Raw genomic sequence first — 20900 nt, 5'->3', positions numbered from 1 at the left:
AGGTTTCCCTTGTGGCTCAGTAGGTAAAGAGCCCACCTGCAATGTGGGAGACCTGGGTTTGATCCCTGGGTTGGGAAGATTCCCCTGGAGGAGGGCATGGCAACCCACTCCAGTATTCTTGCCTGGAGAATCCCCGTGGACAGAGGAGCCTAGCAGACCCTGGTGGGCTACAGTCCACAGAGTTGCAAAAAGTCAGACATAACTGAGCAAATAAGCACAGCAAGCATATATATATATGCACACACACACACACACACACCTCATTCTCTTTATCCATTCATCTGTTGATGGACACTTAGGTTGCCTCGGGCTTCCCTGGTGGCTCAGAGGTTAAAGCATCTGCCTACAATGCAGGAGATGTGGGTTCGATTCCTGGGTTCGATTTATATTTTGGCTGCACTGTGTAATTTGCAGGATCTTAGTTCCCCAACCAGGGATCAGCCTTGGTCCACAGCAAGTACTGAGTACCTAACCACTTGTCCACCAGGGAATTCCCTGTTGCTGGTTTAAAATCAGTCAATACAAGTGAGACCTTAGAACAGTGCTGGATACGTAGTAACAGCAACTGTGAATAATTATAAGATATCCAGCGATGTCTCAGGTTTTCCACTGCCTGTCTCTGTTAGATATTTACTCAGAATTTTAAAATAGACAAATTTATTTTGCTTAGAACACTGAATATGTATTTTAGGTATTAATATAAGGCCTTTGCTGACCAATTTTGTAGGATTAACCCAGAAGCTTTACTTTGTCCTGGTGAGCTTATTGTCTTTGAAAGGGAGAGAGAAGCATTCACATTTTAAAACAAGTGCTAAAATTATACACAATGTGGCACAATCTTTGTACCACATTTACCTATATATATATTTTTAAGCTTATTATTGTACCATGATCACACAGGGGCTGAACAAAGGTATATGTCACCGGACACTTAATTTCACAGGGCCCATGCATGGCATATTTGATACTCATGTGTGTAATTTTATGTAAACAGACATGGGAAAGCCTGCATTTAAATAATAATATACAAAGAACCAGTGCAGAGTTGTTCATTCTGAATGAACATGTACAAAACATTTATGTCAAGAGCTGTATACACAGAAGCGTGTAAAGCTGGAAGCACAATCTAATAACTGATTTGTCTCCAGTATATAACATTTTGTGTGTGAAATATTTAACTGTGATTTTTTTAATTAAGAAATTTAAAATTGTAGAACACAGTTTGAAATGAATTTGAATCAAATATTTGTAGGTTTCTAAAGCATACCTGCATAACTGTAGGGATCCATTGGTCAGAATTTCTTAAACCCCCTAAGTTATCTTAAAAGTCTCTTCTAAAATTTGGAATTTGGGGTCATATAGGTTAACTCGTGATATCTTACCCAAAGGTCTTTGTTACATTGGCTCTATACAAGAGAACAAAGCCAATGTAAAAAAGTTACATTGGCTCTTTGTTCTCTATAAGATGGGTCTATCTCAAAAATAGCAGATGATCCTACTTTAAGACGTTCCATAGAAGGAGTTCCACAGTGAGGGGCTCATGTGAAATAGGATGCTTTTGCCCACAAGTTGCTGTCAACTCGATTCAAAATGGCTTAAACCATGAAGGCATTTGCTAGCTCACATAAAACAGGATTTAAAAGGAGAGCAGCTCCTTGTTTAATTCAGTATTTCAGCAACTTCTTCAAAGACCTAGAGTTTTTCTATACCTTCCGCTCAGGCATCTGTGGCCTGTCGGCCATTTTCCCTCATGGACACAAGATGGCTGCCACAGCTCCAATGATCAGATCTCTGTGCAACCATGTTCAGAGGTAGAAAAGAGACCTCTGTATTCTTTGTAGTTCTTTAAAACACTAAAACTGTTTTCCAGAAGAGTTACTCTCCAATCTTGTTAACCAGAATTGAGTTACATGTTCCTTCTTAAGCCAATTCCTAGCAAGGGAAATAAAATTACCATGATTGGTGATATTATCAAGATTGATGTGCTGGGTCTGGGAATAAAGCCAAGTTCAGGAAAGTCCATGACCACACTGAAGAAAAACAAACAAACTGGGATTCTGGGTGGGAAACCAAGAGTGTCTGTTAAAGAGGCTGGAAGATAGTATTCTAAAGAGGACCAGAAACATCATCGCCTGACTGTCTACCATCTCACCTCCCCAGGCTGAGTGGAAGGGGGAGGAAAAGACACAGGGAACAGTTAGGACAAGAGCTAGGTTGTGTCCATACAGAGCCACATTATTCCAATGAAAGTGAAGAGTCAATCATTCTGAGTGTTTTATATATCCCAATGCCAAATATTTGAAATAATTACTAAGGGCTTAGTTTGGAGGATGTTGAAAAATGGACTTCCCTGGTAGCTCAGAGGTTAAAGCGTCTGCCTGCAATGTGGGAGACTTGGGTTCGATCCTTGGGTCGGGAAGATCCCCTGGAGAAGGAAATGGCAACCCACTCCAGTATTCTTGCCTGGAGAATCCCATGGATGAAGGAGCCTGGTGGGCTGCAGTCCATAGGGTCGCAAAGAGTTGGACACGACTGAGCAACTTCACTCACTTGGAGGATGCTGTACTGGAGTATATAGGGAGGGGGCCGATGTTTGATGCAAAAGAGGTGTTCCGCAGTGCAACTTTTCATTTTATGATGTGCTGTTTAATGTTTTGTGTATCATGAAAACTCATGAATCTGTTCAAATTATGACCCCTCCTCTCCAGAAAAAAGATATGTCCTCTTATGCAAATTCTGCAAATAATTTTAGGAGATTCACTATGTCCAGTCACTCAATCATGAACTCTAAGTTATAGCCTCATGATATTCTTGATTGGGATAATGGGGAAAAAAAGATTATATGTGAAGAAATAAAGAAAGCAAAACAGCAAAAATCAGGAAGTCTGATGGACATTTGTTAGCTGCATGACTTTGACATTTTTAAGATCTGAGTTTTACCTCTATAAAAAGGAACTAGTAGAGTTAAGAACCAAGTGGGTAATATATGATTGTTTTAATTATATGCATGCATGAGTACTAAGTTACTTCAGTCATGTACGACTCTTTGAGACCCTATGGACCATAGCCCACCAGGTTCCTTTGTCCATGGGATTCTCCAGGCAAGAATACTGGAGTGGGTTGCCATGCCCTCCTCCAGGGGATCTTCCCAACCCAGGGATCAAACCTAAGTCTCCTGAGTTGGCAGGGAAGTTCTTTGGAAAAGAACCACCTGGGAAGCCCATTTTTCATTACCTAGCACTTGACAAACTGAAATGGCAATATATCCAAATGGTATGATAGCTTTTACTTCCCAGTTTAATTTGCTGAATTCAAAATGGTGCATCCCATGAGGACGTGGCTCAAAATAGGTTTTGTAGTTTCAAGGAGCAGAAGATTCCTCCTCCAGAAGCAAATGTTGTCCTCAAACTCATGGATGAGACCTACAGCTTTTTCAACAGCTGCTTTGAAAACAGACACCAACTGAAATATCTCTAATTCACAGACAAGCACTATTCCCAGGAGGAGGCACACATGCCGATGAGGCTGTAAGTCCAGGGATGGAGGATGAAACAGTCTTCTGGTTGCTCCTTCCTCTGCCTGTCCTAGCCAGGCAGCCCCCCCCCCCCACCCCGGGACTACCCCAGGCTGTGATCAGTCTCCTCTGTGGATCTGCTCCAAGTCCCTCGGACTCTTCAGGGCAGGAATGGCAACCCCTGTTCTCTAACCATGGTACCACCTCTCACTCTTCACCTTATACTCATCCCATCCTTACTTTCTTTCAGTGTAAAGAGGCCCAGCTTCCTTTCTTGTTTCTCAGATGTTCTTAGCATTCTTTCCTTGTTATGCCCTACTGCCTTGGCAGCTGCCCCTTCAGCACTCAATAGCAAAATACCTGTTAGTGTTTCCCTAGGGATCGATCAACAAAACGTTACAGAGGGTGCTGAGGCGCTGAGGTCCTGAGTGGATAGTCCCAGCTTCTGTCTCCACAGAGCAGGCGGTCTGTCCATGGACTCTCCACTGCCTTTCCCAGCACCAGCAGAGAGCTGACGGGGATTACAAAACTTTCCTGGGTGACGGAGAGCATCAGGCCTGCACTCATCCTGACCAGTGATAAAGCTACAAGATATTATCAGTGGTATTTCCCTTCCCTGGTCATCCAGTGGTTAAGAATCTACCAGCCAATGCAGGGCACTCAGGTTCAATCCTTGGTCTGGAAGGATCCCACATGCTATGGGGCAACTAAAGCTGAGCACCACAACTACTGAGCCCATGGCCCTAGAGCCTGTGCTCTGCAACAAGAGAAGCCACTGCAATGAGAAGCCAGCGCGGTGTCTTGCAATGAAGAGTAGCCTCTGCTCACCGCAACTAGAGAAAGCCTGCACACAGCAATGAAGACCCAATGCAGCCAAAAAAAAAAAAAAAAAAAAATCAGTGAGGCAAAAAAAAGAAAGTTTCAGATGTGCCAAATCTACAATGATACTGCAGACAGTACAGGCATGCCCTGGGGTCCATATTCCTCTGATATCTGCTGGACCCATGCAGCCTGTTTCCAAGGTCCAGCTGCTTTAGTTGGGAGGGTGGATGACAGCCTATACCTGGGGAGGTCAAGGACTGGGAGAAGGGGCAGTTTGGGGCAGAAATGGTGGGAGGGTCTAGTTATGTCTTTTCCATGGCCATCATACTCCAACCCCATAAATGTCAAAACAGGTCTTGAACCAGCACTTCCTCATTCAAGCTTTCTTCTTACCCTATAAACTCCCAGGCTTCTGCCACAGGCACCAATAGCAAAAGTTGGGGAAACTGATGCTAAGAGAGCTATTCAGTTTCCTGCCCATCCCAAGGGTGGCTGATGCCTGGGAGAGGTTTAGGGGAGAAGGTGGGCTAACCAGACCATGCCAGGCACAGGGAGCAGGGCAGCTGATAGGTGGGTTCACTCCTGGCTTCAGTATTGGTTCAGACAGCTACTTCATACCAGATAGCTTGTTTGTGCAGGATTTCCAGATTCACAGCTCTTCAGGAAGGGAGGAAGAAGAAGGATCTGTAGCAAATGGGTACCATTCCCTCCTCTCATCTGACTGCATCCTGACTTAATGAACGATCCCAGAACACACCAACTCCTGGCTTGTGTTTATGTGAATGCAGAGTCCATGATCTTAGTAACCAAGTTCATCTTCTGAACCATTTTTTGAGCACTGCATGGTCTTTGCAGACAGTGATCTGATCCACCCCTTCTCTCTGCTCATCTTTTTTTATCAGCAAATCTGGGATAAGCTCGAAGTGTTCAGTTCCCTAAACTATTGTCCCGGCCTTAACTTATGAGGGCACTTCTGATGATTTTTACCTCTGTGTTTCTCTATGGATAGCGTGCTTCATGTTGTTCGGTTCTTTGGGGACTGCATGGGACTTCCTTTTCTTTTTTCATATCTGTTTCATTTATGTGCATTTTGCTTTACTGTCTGTAACAAAAGCCTCCAAAATCACTGCAGATGGTGACTGCAGCCATGAAATTAAAAGACGTTTACTCCTTGGAAGAAAAGTTATGACCAACCTAGATAGTATAAGCAGAGACATTACTTTGCCGACTAAGGTCTGTCTAGTCAAGGCTATGGTTTTTCCTGTGGTCATGTATGATGTGAAAGTTGGACTGTGAAGAAGGCTGAGTGCTGAAGAATTGATGCTTTTGAACTGTAGTGTTGGAGAAGACTCTTGAGAGTCCCTTGGACTGCAAGAAGATCCAACCAGTCCATTCTGAAGGAGATCAACCCTGGGATTTCTTTGGAAGGAATGATGCTAAAGCTGAAGCTCCAGTACTTTGGCCACCTCATGCAAAGAGTTGACTTATTGGAAAAGACTCTGATGTTGGGAGGGATTGGGGGCACGAGGAGAAGGGGACGACCGAGATGAGATGGCTGGATGGCATCACGGACTCAACGGACGTGAGTCTGAGTGAACTCCGGGAGATGGTGATGGACAGGGAGGCCTGGCGTGCTGCGATTCATGGGGTCGCAAAGAGTTGGACACGACTGAGCGACTGAACTGAACAAAAGCCTCACTCCAGCTTTCACTTTGGGATGACCTTATTCATCTTTTTCTTCTTTATTTTACCCACTCTTGATTTTGAGGACATTTTCAGGTTTTCTTAGTCCCTGAGCTGTGAATAGAGGAGACGGAGCCCTGCTATAGGTGCCCTGAAGCCACTGTGTGTTCCGGTCCCACTGCTGCCACTTGCAAGCTGTGATGCTCAGTTAACCTCTATAGATAAGTGGTAAGAATAAAAGAACCGCTCCTTCCTCTCTTAGAGGGATGTCTTGAAGATAAAATGAGCATGAGTAAAAGAAAGTACTAAAAACTAGTAAAAAAAAACCATATTAATTCCCATGTAGTCAGCATTACCCTGTACCAGTCGGCTGAGCTCTTTATATACTGCTGTGGTTCATCCTCATGACGATGCAATAAAGGGTCATTACTGTTCATATTTACTCTTGGGTAACTTGAGGCTCGGAGAGGGCAATGGCACCCCACTCCAGTACTCTTGCCTGGAAAATCCCATGGACAGAGGAGCCTGGTGGGCTGCGGTCCATGGGGTCGCTAAGAGTCGGACACGACTGAGCGACTTCACTTTCACGCATTGGAGAAGGAAACGGCAACCCACTCCAGCGTTCTTGCCTGGAGAATCCCAGGGATGGGGGAGCCTGGTGGGCTGCTGTCTATGGGGTCTCACAGAGTCGGACACGACTGAAGCGACTTAGCAGCAGCAGCAGCAGCAACTTGAAGCTTAAGGATGTTAAGTAACTGGTCCAAGATCTCTGGGCATGTATAAAGGAAAGCGCCAAGGTTTCAATCAAGTCTGTCTGGCATTAGACCATGACTCTTAACCACTATACCATCTTGACATCATCTAAATCAGAGGTACCATCATTCAGCCAAATGCTGGTCATGTCTGTGTAACTCTACTCCAAGAAATCAAGTGACTCAGAGACAGTGGGAGTCCCTGTATACTCTGTGAGGGATTATGCATGGTATGGTGGGCTGGAGAGGAATCCCCTGCTGAAATTTCCCTTGAGTTTCCAGAATCAAAATTCATGCCATTGACCAAAAGGGCAGCATGCTATAGAGTAGAGGTATTTTAGATCCCTGTCTGCAGTAAAAGAGCCCAAACTATGACTTTGTGCAAGTCAATCTCTCTGGCCTCTTAGATACTCACTGGCAAGAGGAGGAGCTTTGACAAGAAAACTGGTAAGGTCTCTGTAAGTCACAATAATAAAAATAGCTAACATTTATTAAGTGCTTACTGATTGCCAGGGCTTTCTCTAAGTGCTTTTTGTTCAATCTTACATGATTTTCACCACAGCCCTAAGAGGTAGGTGCTATTGATATTATTCCCTTTTTGTAGGTGAGGAAACTGAGGCACAAGAAAATTTGCTCAAAGCCACATAAGGAAGGAGCAGAGTTGAGACCTGTACACTCAACCATTCAGCTGTCTTTTCTCTCTGATATGTATGATATTATGAGTTGCCTTGGATGGATGAGCAACCATGTTTCATTACTTCTTTAGAATTAGCCCTAGCTTTCTTCTACTCTCAATAAAATATAGTGTATTTTTTAAATACCCCATCACACTAAGACTTAGTAGGTGATCAGTGAAGATATGCTTACCTGATTTTTTGCCAGTAAAATAATTTTATGTGTGAAAAAAAGACATGGAAACAAACAAGCATAAACCAAGAAATAGAACATAATGAGGCTGTATAACTGAGAGAAATGATCTGACTCAGACCTCCCTATATGAACTGCCTTACCAGAGAATAATACAAAGATAAAACCCAATATAGGCCCACACAGTTCTTATCTCCACGAAGCAACCACACACACACAAAAAAATCAAATTATCTTGGTTACAGAAACTTGATTATTGACTTTGGCAATGCTTTCTCCACCTCTTTGTGCCAATAAAGTTATTAGAATTGAGTTGGGAGAGGCAGACGCACAAGAGCTGAGAAAGATGCTGAGCAGTTGAAATCAATGACTCGCAGAGCTGATCCCTTGCCAAAGGCTACAGCAACTCCTGGGAGGAATCTGTCACGCTGGCCAGCGGTCCAGCACTGAGGAAGCTGCAAGACAGATTTCTGGAGGGGACTCCCAGGTGGCTGAGGACCAACAGGTATCAGAAGGAGGAAAAGGAGGGCCCTTCCCGTTACCAAAGGCTGGACAGGCTGAAATAGGGCTGAGAACAATGAGACTCTGAGGGATTCACAATCCTCCCCAGGCTGTGGAAAAGGAAGAGGAGGCAGAGAAGGAGGATAGGAGAGAACATAATGTTATTCACAATCTGTTTGTGACAGGAAGAAAGAGTGGCTTAATAACCCATAGCCAGATTAATGGAATATTCCTTCTCTCCCCTGGCAGAGCTGGTCCTCTGGTGCCATCACCCATAAAATGGATGGCACCCAGGGAGCCATGGGGCTAATTAACAAATCTGTCCTCAAGTGCGTCAAATCCCATTCCACTAGAACTGCAAGGATAGCGAATGTTGGCATGCTAAGTCACTTCAGTCATGTCCAACTCTTTGTGACACCATGGGCTGTATCCTGCCAGGCTCCTCTGTCCATGGGATACTCCAGACGAGAATGCTGAAGTGGGTTGCCATGCCCTCCTCCAGAGGATCTTCCTGACCCGTGCCTCCTGTGGCTCCTGCTTTGTTCAGTCCAGTTCAGTCGCTCAGTCATGTCTGACTCTTTGCAACCCCATGAACTGCAGCACGCCAGGCCTTCCTGTCCATCATCAACTCCCGGAGTCCACCCAAACCCATGTCCATCGAGTTGGTGATGCCATCCAACCGTCTTATCCTCTGTCCTCCCCTTCTCCTCCTGTCCTCAATCTTTCCCAGCATCAGAGTCTTTTCCAATGAGCCAGCTCTTCTCATCAGGTGGCCAAAGTATTGGAGTTTCAGCTTCAACATCAGTCCTTCTCATGAACACCCAGGACTGATCTCCCTTAGGATGGACTGGTTGGATCTCCTTGCACTCCAAGGGACGCTCAAGAGTCTTCTCCAACACCACAATTCAAAAGCATCAATTCTTCGGTGCTCAGCCTTCTTTTCAGTCCAACTCTCACATCCATACATGACCACAGGAAAAACCATAGACTTGACTAGACAGACCTTTGTTGGCAAAGTGATGTCTCTGCTTTTTAATATGATGTCTAGGTTGGTCATAACTTTCCTTCCAAGGAGTAAGCATCTTTTAATTTCATGGCTGCAATCACCATCTGCGGTGATTTTGGAGTTCAAAAAAATAAAGTCAGCCACTTTTTCCACTGTTTCCCCATCTATTTGCCATGAAGTGATGGGACCAGATGCCATGATCTTAGTTTTCTGAATGTTGAGCTTTAAGCCAACTTTTTCACTCTCCTCTTTCACTTTCATCAAGAGGCTTTTTAGTTCCTCTTCACTTTCTGCCATAAGGGTAGTGTCATCTGCATATCTGAGGTTATTGATATTTCTCCTGGCAATCTTGACTCCAGCTTATGCTTCTTCCAGCCCAGCATTTCTCATGATGTACTCTGCATATAAGTTAAATAAGCAGGGTGACAATATACAGCCTTGACGTACTCCTTTTCCTATTTGGAACCAGTCTGTTGTTCCATGTCCAGTTCTAACTGTTACTTCCTGACCTGAATACAGATTTCTCAAGAGGCAGATCAGGTGGTCTGGTATGCCCATCTGTTTCAGAATTTTCCACAGTTTATTGTGAGCCACAGAGTCAAAGGCTTTGGCATAGTCAATAAAGCATAAATAGATGTTTTTCTGGAACTCTCTTGCTTTTCCTATGATCCAATTTGATCTCTGGTTCCTCTGCCTTTTCTAAAACCAGCTTGAACATCTGGAAGTTCACGGTTCACGTACTATTGAAGCCTGGCTTGGAGAATTTTGAGCATTACTTTACTAGTGTGTGAGATGAGGGCAATTGTGCGGTAGTTTGAGCATTCTTTGGCATTGCCTTTCTTTGGGATTGGGATGAAAACGGACCTTTTCCAGTCCTGTGGCCACTGCTGAGTTTTCCAAATTGCTGGCGTATTGAATGCAGCACTTTCACAGCATCATCTTTCAGGATTTGAAATAGCTCAACTGGAATTCCATCACCTCCACTAGCTTTGTTTGTAGTGATGCTTCCTAAGGCCCACTTGACTTCACATTCCAGAATGTCTGGCTATGGGTGAGTGATCACACCATTTTGATTATTTGGGTTGTGAAGATCTTTTTTGTACAGTTCTCCTGTGTATTCTTGCCACCTCTTCTTAATATCTTCTGGTTCTGTTAGGTCCATACCATTTCTGTCCTTTATCGAGCCCATCTTTGCATGAAATGTTCCCTTGGTATCTCTAATTTCCCTGAAGAGATCTCTAGTCTTTCCCATTCTGTTGTTTTCCTCTATTTCTTTGCACTGATTGCTGAGGAAGGCTTTCTTATCTCTTCTTGCTATTCTTTGGAACTCCGCATTCAAATGGGTATACCTTTCCTTTTCTCCTTTGTTTTTCACTTCTCTTCTTTTCACAGCTATTTGTAAGGCCTCCTCAGATAGCCAGTTCGCTTTTTTGCATTTCTATATTGTAGGCAGATTCTTTACCGCTGAGCCACTGGGGAAGTCCAGTGTTTAGATACCAACTTAAAAGAGGAAACCACCAGCATTTTCTGGAAGCCACCATGACCATTTGGCATCCCTGCTAGTCACTTCTTCCTTCTCAATCAGCTCCCTGCTTATCCTTTCCCAGGTCAGCCCCAAGCATCTTCCTTCCATTCACCTTCTCTATCATCCACCCAAACATGAAGCATCTAAGCCACCGTTTAAAGTTTGTTCCAAATCTCTGAGAATAATTACACCTTTGTGATTCTCTCTGAAGATCCAAGCAAAGATACTGGCTTTGATTAATTGAATTGCCTGTATATTTGCTTCTCTGTGAGTGTATTTTCTACAATAATAGTAATAATAGCTAGCATAATACTAACAAGTACTAAGTACTTGCTGTATGTCAGGCACTCTTTTAAATACTTAGAGTGCTTAGGGAATCTATGTAACCCATGAGGAACAGACTTGGAATACTGACATAGGAGGTTCTCCAATAATCCTACATTGCAGCACAAAGTCCAAAGCCCCAGCCATTTGTCCAGAGTTTTCAAACAACTTAAAAACTTCCAATCAGATTAATAGCTTCACTCTCTTAATCATGATCAATTATTCCAATACTACTGTCTGAGGAGAGTTGGTAATGTAGACAATAAACACCAAGACAACCACCAAACAAAAATAAAAGTAGTGTATGAGGAAACTGAGGACATGCAAGGAGAGATGAATTAAAGTGTGCATAAATTACATCTTTACAAAGATAAGAGAAGATATTGAATCCAAGTAAAAAGAGCAAGGTGAAACAAAAAAGGAACATTTGGAGGCCAAAAAGGAATTCTTGGACATTAAAAAAAGCAGAAATAAAAAAGACTCAATAGTATTTTAGAAAGAGAAAAAAATCAGAGTTTAAAAAATTGGAAAGAAAAGAAAGAAAAATTAGAAGACTAGTCCAAGAAGTGTAATATGTAAATAATAGGAGTTCCAGAGAAAGAATGAGGAAAAAAAAAAAAAAACAGAAAATAGAAAGAAAATAATCACAATGAAATGACTCCCCAGAATTCCCAGAGATAAAAAAATAAAAGTCTCCAGCTTTAAAAATGCATCAAATGTATACCACATCGGATAATAACAGATCCATATTGAGGTACCTCATTAAATATTGTCAAAAAATTGGAGGAAATGGAGTCTACAAGATTCTAGAGAAAGAAAAAGTCACATACCAAGAATCAAAAATGAGAGTGGCTTTGGATTTCTCAGTATCATCAATGGAAACAAAAAGAACATGAGACAATGCATTCAAAATTCTGAAAGGAAATGCCTTCCAAAGCAGAGTTCTGTACCCAGCCAAATTATCCCCAAACTACAAAGATAGGATAATGACATCTTTAGACATGCAACATCTCAAAAAATATATTCTCTATGAAAACCTTTCCAGAGAAAAGGAAAGATATAATAAGAACAGAAGTTTCAACACAGGATAAAAGTAAAAGTATTTCCAGAAGGATAGTGCAAAAAGATCCCAGAATATATATTGTTAGATGGAGAATATACATGACAGTCCTTTTCCTCTGACAGTGTTCCTGTAGAAAGGTCCAGAAACCCATGTGTTTAAGAAATAGCAAAAGGATCTGGAGGGAATATGGGATGAAAACTCTGCCACCATAAACAACAATATCTGCTAAGCCTATAAATGGTATGAAGCTCTTCAGCAACTTGAAGTGTGAATAGGAACTCAGTTTTTAAATGTCCACACCCCACTCTCTCCCAGGTGAAGTTCATCTAAGGGTGTTCTAAATTGGATTCCAAGGTCACACTCACATACTCAGCAGCTGGCCCCAAACTAGGGCCTTCATGCTGGTGTGATGGGTCCAGAGAGTGAAGCTTGTTTCCTTGATTGCTCACTGTTCCAGAATCAGCACTCCTAAGGCAACCATCTAGGCCTAGTGTTGAGTTTAATGAGTTTTTCTTGGGGATTCTTGAGCTCTTTGCTGCCAACTGACACCATTTGGAACTATCTCAATAATTGGAAAGATTATAAACGTGTCAAGGGCTTCCCAGGCAGTGCTAAAGTGGTAAAGAATCCACCTTCCAGTACAGTTGATGCAAGAAACTCAGGTCCCATCCCTGGGTCAGGAAGATCTCCTGGAGTAGGACATGGCCACCTGCTCCAGTATTCTTGCCTAGAAAATCCCATGGACAGAGGGCTACAGTCCATGGGGTCACAAAAGAGTTGAACACAAATAAATGATTGTACACACACACACACACACACACACACACACACAACTAATAGGTTCCAAGAAATTTCTTGACTTTATGCAGTTTGGTCCAGTTTCTCCCTAGGGGTATTTAAAAGAACATTCTTTGTCAAACCGTAAGGTTCTTGCTGATCCTTACAAAATGTGGTGCTGGAAAAGACTCTTGAATGTCCCCTGGACAGCAAAAAGATCAAACCAATCAATCCTAAAGGAAATCAGTCCTGAATAGTCATTGGAAAGATTGATGCTAAAGCTTCAATACTTTGGTCATTTGATGCAAAGAGCTGACTCACTGGAAAAGACCCTGATGCTGGGAAAGATGGAGGGCAGGAGGAGAAGGGGCTACAGAGGATGAGATGTTTGGTTGGCATCACTGACTCAATGGACATGAGTTTAAGCAAACTCCAGGAGATGGTGAAGGACAGGGAAGCCTGGTGTGCTGCAGTCCACGAGGTGGCAAAGATTCAGACATGACTAAGCGGCTGAACAACAACAACAAAGGTTCTTGTCACTTCTTTTCTGCTTCAGATAATAGGCATCTATGAAGCTTATCTTGAGGGAATACTCAAGCTACCTGAGAACAAAGATCTGCCCTCAAGGGACCTGCTGTCACCACTCAGAGAGATAACTGACCCTTGCATGGCACTTTCTTTTGCTAAAGTTCCTCCTAAGTTGGTACTAGTTCTGCTGTGTTGAAAAAACTTGCAATGAAATATACATGAGGCTTGCTAACTTTCTCCTCTGCATTAAATTCTTTGTATACAGGTCTTCTAGACCAAGTTCTTTCAGGGCAGAATCCATAGCTAAGGATTCTTGATCTCTCCCTCCTGACCTCTCCCAGTGCCTGGCACAGATTAGCTGCTCCATTTATATTTACAGAGTGAACAAATGAATAAATAATTGAATTAATGCTGACTCCTGAGACATCCAAGATGTATACATTGTGTTAGGATAAGGTGGTTCTGCCAGCTCCCAGGAAAATCAGATCCATAATTGAATATTAAAATAAAACCGTATGGACTTGAATATGAAACTAGAAAGCTAAAAAAAAAAAAAAGCTAGTAGCAATAGTATATTATAGAAATTACATATAGAAACATTCACTTATTTTTATATTCAAGAACTTACCTGATTCGAAGTAGGTCAACCAGAGGTTCTATGATAGAACTCAGTGGATCGAGCAGTGGTCTGTTATTTACACAGTAATTGTTAACATATCAATAGATACTCCTGAAGTGTTGATGGTTCTTGAAAGCAGTTGTTCTTTTCAATGTTCCTCATTGAATTGCATTTTATTTAAAAATACTATAGAGCCAGAGCACTCCTACACTGCAAGGAAATATAAATTGGCACAAACACATTGGCAATGTCTACTAAAGCTGAAGAATGTCAACCCTATTACCCTGTGATACCATTCTTGGACATACACCCAACAGAATGAGTGCTATGGCCCCAATGTACATAGCCAAGAACGTGCATAACAGCACTATTTTTATTGGCCCCAAAGTGGAAAAAGCCCCAGCATCTATCACCAGATAGAAGAACTATGGCATACATTTACACAATGGAATACTTCACAGATAAAAAGGAACTTACCATCTCACACAATAAAAGACATATTACTGAGAGAAATAAATTAAATACCAAAGAACATGCACATGAGATCCTGTTTATAAGAAGACCCCAAACAGGCATAATTTCAGTGAAAGAGGCCAGAATGATAGTTACTTCAACATGGGATACCATCTGGGTGAGGCCACGAGAGAGCTTCATGTGCTTAAAATATTCTGTAGGTTGGAGTAGTGATTTCATTGGTTTATACATATCTAAGAATTCATCAAGCTGTATGCTCTTTGGGTCCAGTAATTTACTGAGTGTAAATTACTGGAGTGAATTATACCTCACTTTAAAAAATACTGTGAAACTCAGTTTTATTAAAAAAAAAAACAAAAAAAAACAGACTCCGTGGATTACAACAAAAATGTTTAAGACTGAGTTGCTTCCCTGAAAGGAACACAAAGTTAATTACAGAAGGTAAGATATACATTCAAATAACCATAATGTCAAGCAGTGTCTGAAGACATTAGACGAGGGTTCCAAGTGGATGGCAGAGGGTTGCAGAGAAGGGGTGGAACAGGGAGGAAAAATTGACGCAGGACACCTGGGCTCCTCTCTGAGCATCTTCCTCATGCTTGCTCCAACAGTTTTCTCTCTCCCTCTTAAATCACTTCAGCAGTCTGTTTCTAATTGTGTTTGAGTCTCCTCTACTAAATTTTCTCCTTGGTACATCCTCCAAGCTTTCTCCTTCCTTTCTAGCTGAGTTTCTGACTGGAATAGTCTACCTGTGGTCCCCTCTGCCTGCCTTCCATTCACTCCTTGACTTGCTGCCTTCTGGTTTCTCCCCACATCTCCCACGGAATCTTCTTGCACCTGGTCAGCAGTAAGGATCCAGGTGCCACATCTAGTAACTTCTCTTCAGTCCCTATATTCCTTTACCTCTGTGTCATTTGACTCTTGCTTCACAAATCACCCTTCCTTTGTTTTCTAAGAAGCCTGCCTCTTCCCACCTCTTTGCTTGCTCTCCTTTGAGGGTTCATTTTCCTCTGCTCTCAGGATTCTCTGGCATGGCAGCCTCGCTTTTATCCTCTGTCCACATTTGGACTCTCCCTGAGCTTTCATCACCACCAGCTGATGTGCCTGGGGCCCGGGATCTCCAGACTGCGTCTGTTTCTGGGACTTGGATCTCTATATACACCACGTAATGGGCATCTCAGTTTGACTGCCTCATTCAGGAGGCAAGGGCAGCCCATCGTGTGCTGTGACCTTCTCGGTCACATTCTTCCCTTAGCATTATGTTGCCATTCAGTGATACCTCCATCTGCTCAAAGAAACCAGGAAGTCAGCCCTGAATACCCGCCCTTTCCTTCCTCCTCCATATGCCCATGGATCCTACCTTTGGAGCAACCTCAAGGCTTTGTTCTGGTCCCTAGTCGTTGCTCTTCTGCAAATTACCTTACTCCTGTCCTTGTTTCTAGCTTCATCCCATGATGATCTTCCTACTGTTAGAATCTGATCATACCAATTCCCAGCTTCCCTTCCAAAAATTATCAATGCCCTCCTCGTTAATCTGGATCACCACGTCAATGTCTTCTTTCCAGGTTCACCTCCTGCTTCTTTGTCTCAGGTGACCTGCGCTCCACCCATAGTGAACTTAAGCGCTTAAATGTTCCCCACTTTCCTGTCTGCGTGAATCCCTCTTACCCTTCTCACCTACATCAGGAACCCCCAGTAGTCCTTTGAATCCTGACTTCTTCAGGTAGAGATGGATGGGCTCCCTGTTCTTCCTGTTCCCATAGCGCCCACAATATGGGAGCTGTTTGCCTGTTTTCCCCGCTGGCTGAGCTCTCAGAAGACAGATATTTTTATCCCTTATTCACCTTCATATCCAAAGTACGTGGCTCAGTGTTGCTGCTCAAAATATTTGTCGCATAAATGAGTAAACGTTCAGTTCTTAGGTATGTAGACTTTTTCCCCTCAAAGATACATAGCTCAGCAACTGCACTTCTAGCATCGTCACTGTTTCTATTTCTGAATCTAATTGCTATTGCACAGAAGCGTTTGGGGCAGACACTGCAGTGAGTGGAATGGTCCAGCAATTCCCTCCCAGTGCAAATGCTCTATGCTCTTATGAAATTGCTGCAGTCTTAAAAGGGTGTAGGCATTTGGAATTTTAGACAAGAAAAAGAAATCACTGTAAGGTTTGCTACTTACCCCTCTGTTGAAAGGCTCATTTCTCTAGAATTGCTACTCCCTCTCTCCACCGATTGAGATGAATGACATTGAGAAATCACAAAGCTAAGAAATTCAGGATAATCTAATGGGCATATGAATTGTTGCATGGCCAGCATGCAAGGCCCAAGAGGACAGAGTCCTTCATCTTTAAGTCCTGCTGAATGCTGGCTGTCCTCCTGGTGGCAAGGTCACAGGGTCAGGGGACACCCCACACAGATCAGCCAACTATGAATTTGCCTGAAACCTCGCTTGACATACTTTCTCTGCTTACGCTCAACTCCCTCTTGGGTAATGAATTCTGTGAATTTATTACTTGCTGGTAATGAAATAGATTCCTCTCTGCTGCTGCTGCTAAGTCACTTTGGTCGTGTCCGACTCTGTGTGACCCCATAGATGGCAGCCCACCAGGCTCCCCCGTCCCTGGGATTCTCCAGGCAAGAACACTGGAGTGGGTTGCCATTTCCTTCTCCAATGCATGAAAGTGAAATGTGAAAGTCGTGTCCGACTCTTAGCGACCTCATGGACTGCAGCCTACCAGGCTCCTCCGTCCACGGGATTTTCCAGGCAAGAGTACTGGAGTGGGTTGCCATTGCCTTCTCCAACTTAACTTAAAAAGTCCTCTTGCTCCAACGTCACCAATCCCTTCCTAAACCTACACCACTAAGGTCGAGTGAACAAGGACTCACTCCTGAGCCCTGGGCACCTCTGGGGACCTCATGGGCCTCTCAGCGGCCCCTCTCAGCCTTCCACTTTCCAGACTGAAGGAAATATATGGTGTCTGGAAGAAGGCCTGGACATAATAAATATTGAATGAGGATTATGGAGCCAAATGATGATAAGAGCTGCCTGTAGGTTGGGATTCAAATTCTTACGATGAATCTGTGATATAAGAACTAATAGAACAGAGTTAAGGTCAAACAAATGAGAGGACTGAGGTCCCTCTTGGTACAGGGCAAGGTTCATTGTTCCCAGACATTCCCTCAGTTGTTTGTGGTTCCAAGCAAGAAATGGTTCCCTTGTGTGCATGGCAGCCAGCCACCATGAGATAGCTGGGCACTGCCAAACCTTTCTGAGGATGGTACCCTTGCTTAGGTCTGGTTGCTCTCTTATTAAGTGGAAAAAGGAGAAAAGGAAGATCTGAGAGAGAAAGAAGAAAGCTACAAAACGCACGGCTCCTGATCTACGCCAGGCCCTGGTCTAGGTGGTTTGCGTTGGTCATGTCCTTCAGCCTTTGCCAGGATCCTATGAAGGGGACTGAGATCCCTGTTGCACACATAAGGAAAGGAAGGCTCCAGAGGCTGGGGCACATGCCAGGATGCTAGAAGCAGTGAGTGGATCCAGACGTCAAAACCAGGCTTGTTGGAGCCCAAAGCCTATTGTGTTAATGGCACTGCCTTAGGCCCCTTACCTAGAGGGCTGTGAAACCCAATGTGACCCCACAGGCCCAGAGCCATGGCTTTTGTCCCTGTTCAGGCCAGCCTCTCGATTCCCCTTCCTGCCTTTTCTGTCTCTGCAGACTCCTGTGACCGAAGCCCACCCAGTCCTGCAGGTGCTCCATGAGCTGGCCAGGTGCCCCCAACCCCCTTTCTATTTCCTTCCCTTATCTCCTCACAGGAAGCACAGGAACAAGATGGCAGCAGTGATTCATTGCTAGAAGAATAAAATCTTGAGTGGGGGCAGCCTGAGCGGCGAGGCTGGATTCTCTAACAATGGAAGAATGTCCCCTGAGCTTTTGAAGGTCATTACCATTCACTGCTGTGAAACAAAGGCAGAGAAAAGACAGCCAGTGGTGGGGGCAGGGGTGCAGACTGAGGAGAACAGGGGTAGATACCAAAGAACTTACCAGGGTGAAAAGGAAGAATAATGGGAATTGAAGACTTTTCTTTGTCTATAATTTGAGCTATTTATAATGTTAGGCAAATCCCAAGTGTTTTCAAAAATTTTTATTGAAGTGTAGTTGGCTTACAATGTTAATTTCTGCTGTACAGTAAAGTGATTCACATATATATATATATACAGTCTTTTTCATTTTCTTTTCCATTATGGTTTAACACAGGCTATTGAATAAAATTCTCTATGCTATACAGTAGGACCTTGTTGTTTATCCATTCTATATATAATAGCTTACATCTGCTAACCCCACCCTCCCACCCCATCCCTCCTCAACCCAAATATTTTTTATTTATCAGATGAACCTGGCCTTAACATATGATGAACTATCTCGACCTCATAGGCCAGGCATGCAGAGGCCCAAAAGTTTCAGTGGTTTAACCTGTGAAATGTATGAGGAAGTCTGCCCAAGAACAGACTTTATAAGACTGCTGAATCCTGGCCTCAGATGGCTTCAGGCTTCTGCTAAATGACAGATGATATTGGTCACTCTGCTTCCTCTTACCCTTCCCCCAGGCTCGTCCAGGGCCTAACCACTGGGCTCCCTGTAAAGACTGCTGTCCACATATCTCTGCCAGCCTATGTTCCAGCATCAGGCCTCAAGGGCGCCCACCCTGCCCATCTGGGTGATGTGACAGAAGCATTTGTTATTCTTCAGTTGCTCAGTGATGTCTAACTCTTTGCGACCTCATGGACTACAGCATGCCAGGCTTCCCTGTCCTTCACTATCTCCCGAGTTTGCCCAAATTAACGTGCATTGAGTCGGTGATGCCATCCAACTATCTTATCCTCTGTTGCCCCCTTCTTCTCCTGCCTTCAGTCTTTCCCAGCATCAGGATCTTTTCCAGTGAGTCACCTCTTTGCATCAGGTGGCCAAAGTATTGGCGCTTCAGCTTCAGCATCAGTCCTTCCAATGAATATTCAGGGTTGATTTCCTTTAGGATTGACTGGTTTGATCTCCTTGCTATCCAAGGGACTCTCAAGATCCTTCTCCAGCACTACAGTTCAAAAGCATCAATTCTTCAGCTCTCAGCCTTCTTTATGGTCCAACTCTCACATTCATACTTGATTACTGGAAAAATCATAGATTTGACTATCCAGACTTTTGTTGGCAAAGTAATGTCTTTGCTTTTGAATACACTGTGTAGGTTTGTCATGGCTTTCTTTCAAAGGAGCAAGTGTCTTTTAATTTCATGGCTGCAGAGGCATAAACAGACAGCATGAAAAGGCAAAAAGATATGACACTGAAGATGAACTCCTTAGGTTGGTAGGTGCCCAATATGCTACTGCAGAAGAGCAGAGAAATAGCCTCAGAAGGAATGAACAGGCTGAACCAAAGCAAAACACCACCCAGTTGTGGATGTGACTGGTGATGGAAGGAAAGTCTGATGCTGTAAAGAGCAATATTGCATAGGGACCTGGAATGTTAGGTCCATGAATCAAGGTAGATTGGAAATAGTCAAACAGGAGATGATGAGAGTGAACATCGATATTTTAGGAATCAGTGAGCCAAAATGGACTGGAATGGGTGAATTTAATTCAGATGAGCATTATGTCTATTACTGTGGGCAAGAATCCCTTAGATGAATTGGAGTAGCCCTCATAGTCAACAAAAGAGTTCGAAATGCTGTACTTGCATCTGAAATATGACAGAATCATCTCCATTCATTTCCAAGGCAAAGCATTCAATATCACAGTAATCTAGGTCTATGCCCCAACCACTAAGGCTGAAGAAGCTGAAGTTGAATGGTTCTATGAAGACCTACAAGACCTTCTAGAACTAACACCCCCAAAAGATGTCATTTTCATCATAGGGGATAGGAACGCAAAAGTAGGAAGTCAAAAGATACCTGGAGTAACGGTAAGTTTGGCCTTGGAGTACAAAATGAAGCAGGACAAGTGCTAACAGAATTTTGCCAAAAGAATGCAGTGGTCATAGCAAACACTTTCTTCCAACAACGCAAGAGACGACTCTACACATGGACCTCACCAGATGGTCAATACTGAAATCAGATTGATTATATTCTTTGCAGCCAAATGTGGGGGAGCTCTATATAGTCAGCAAAAACAGACCGGGAGCTGACTGTGGCTCAGATCTTGAGTGGAAGTGACAAAAAGATTCAAGGGATTAGATCTGGTAGACAGAATGTCTGAAGAACTATGGACAGAGTTTAGTAACATTGTACAGGAGGCAGTGATCAAAACCATCCCCAAGAAAAAAGAAATGCAAAAAGGCAAAATGGTTGTTTGAGGAGGCCTTACAAATAGCTGAGAAAAGAAAAGAAGCTAAAGGCAAAGGAGAAAAGGAAAGATATATGCATCTGAATGCAGAGTTCCAAAGAATAGCAAGGAGAGA

Source organism: Oryx dammah, unplaced genomic scaffold (genome assembly GCF_014754425.2).
Source record: "Oryx dammah isolate SB20612 unplaced genomic scaffold, SCBI_Odam_1.1 HiC_scaffold_28, whole genome shotgun sequence".
Taxonomy (NCBI): domain Eukaryota; kingdom Metazoa; phylum Chordata; class Mammalia; order Artiodactyla; family Bovidae; genus Oryx; species Oryx dammah.
Note: the sequence above shows the minus strand (reverse complement) of the source record.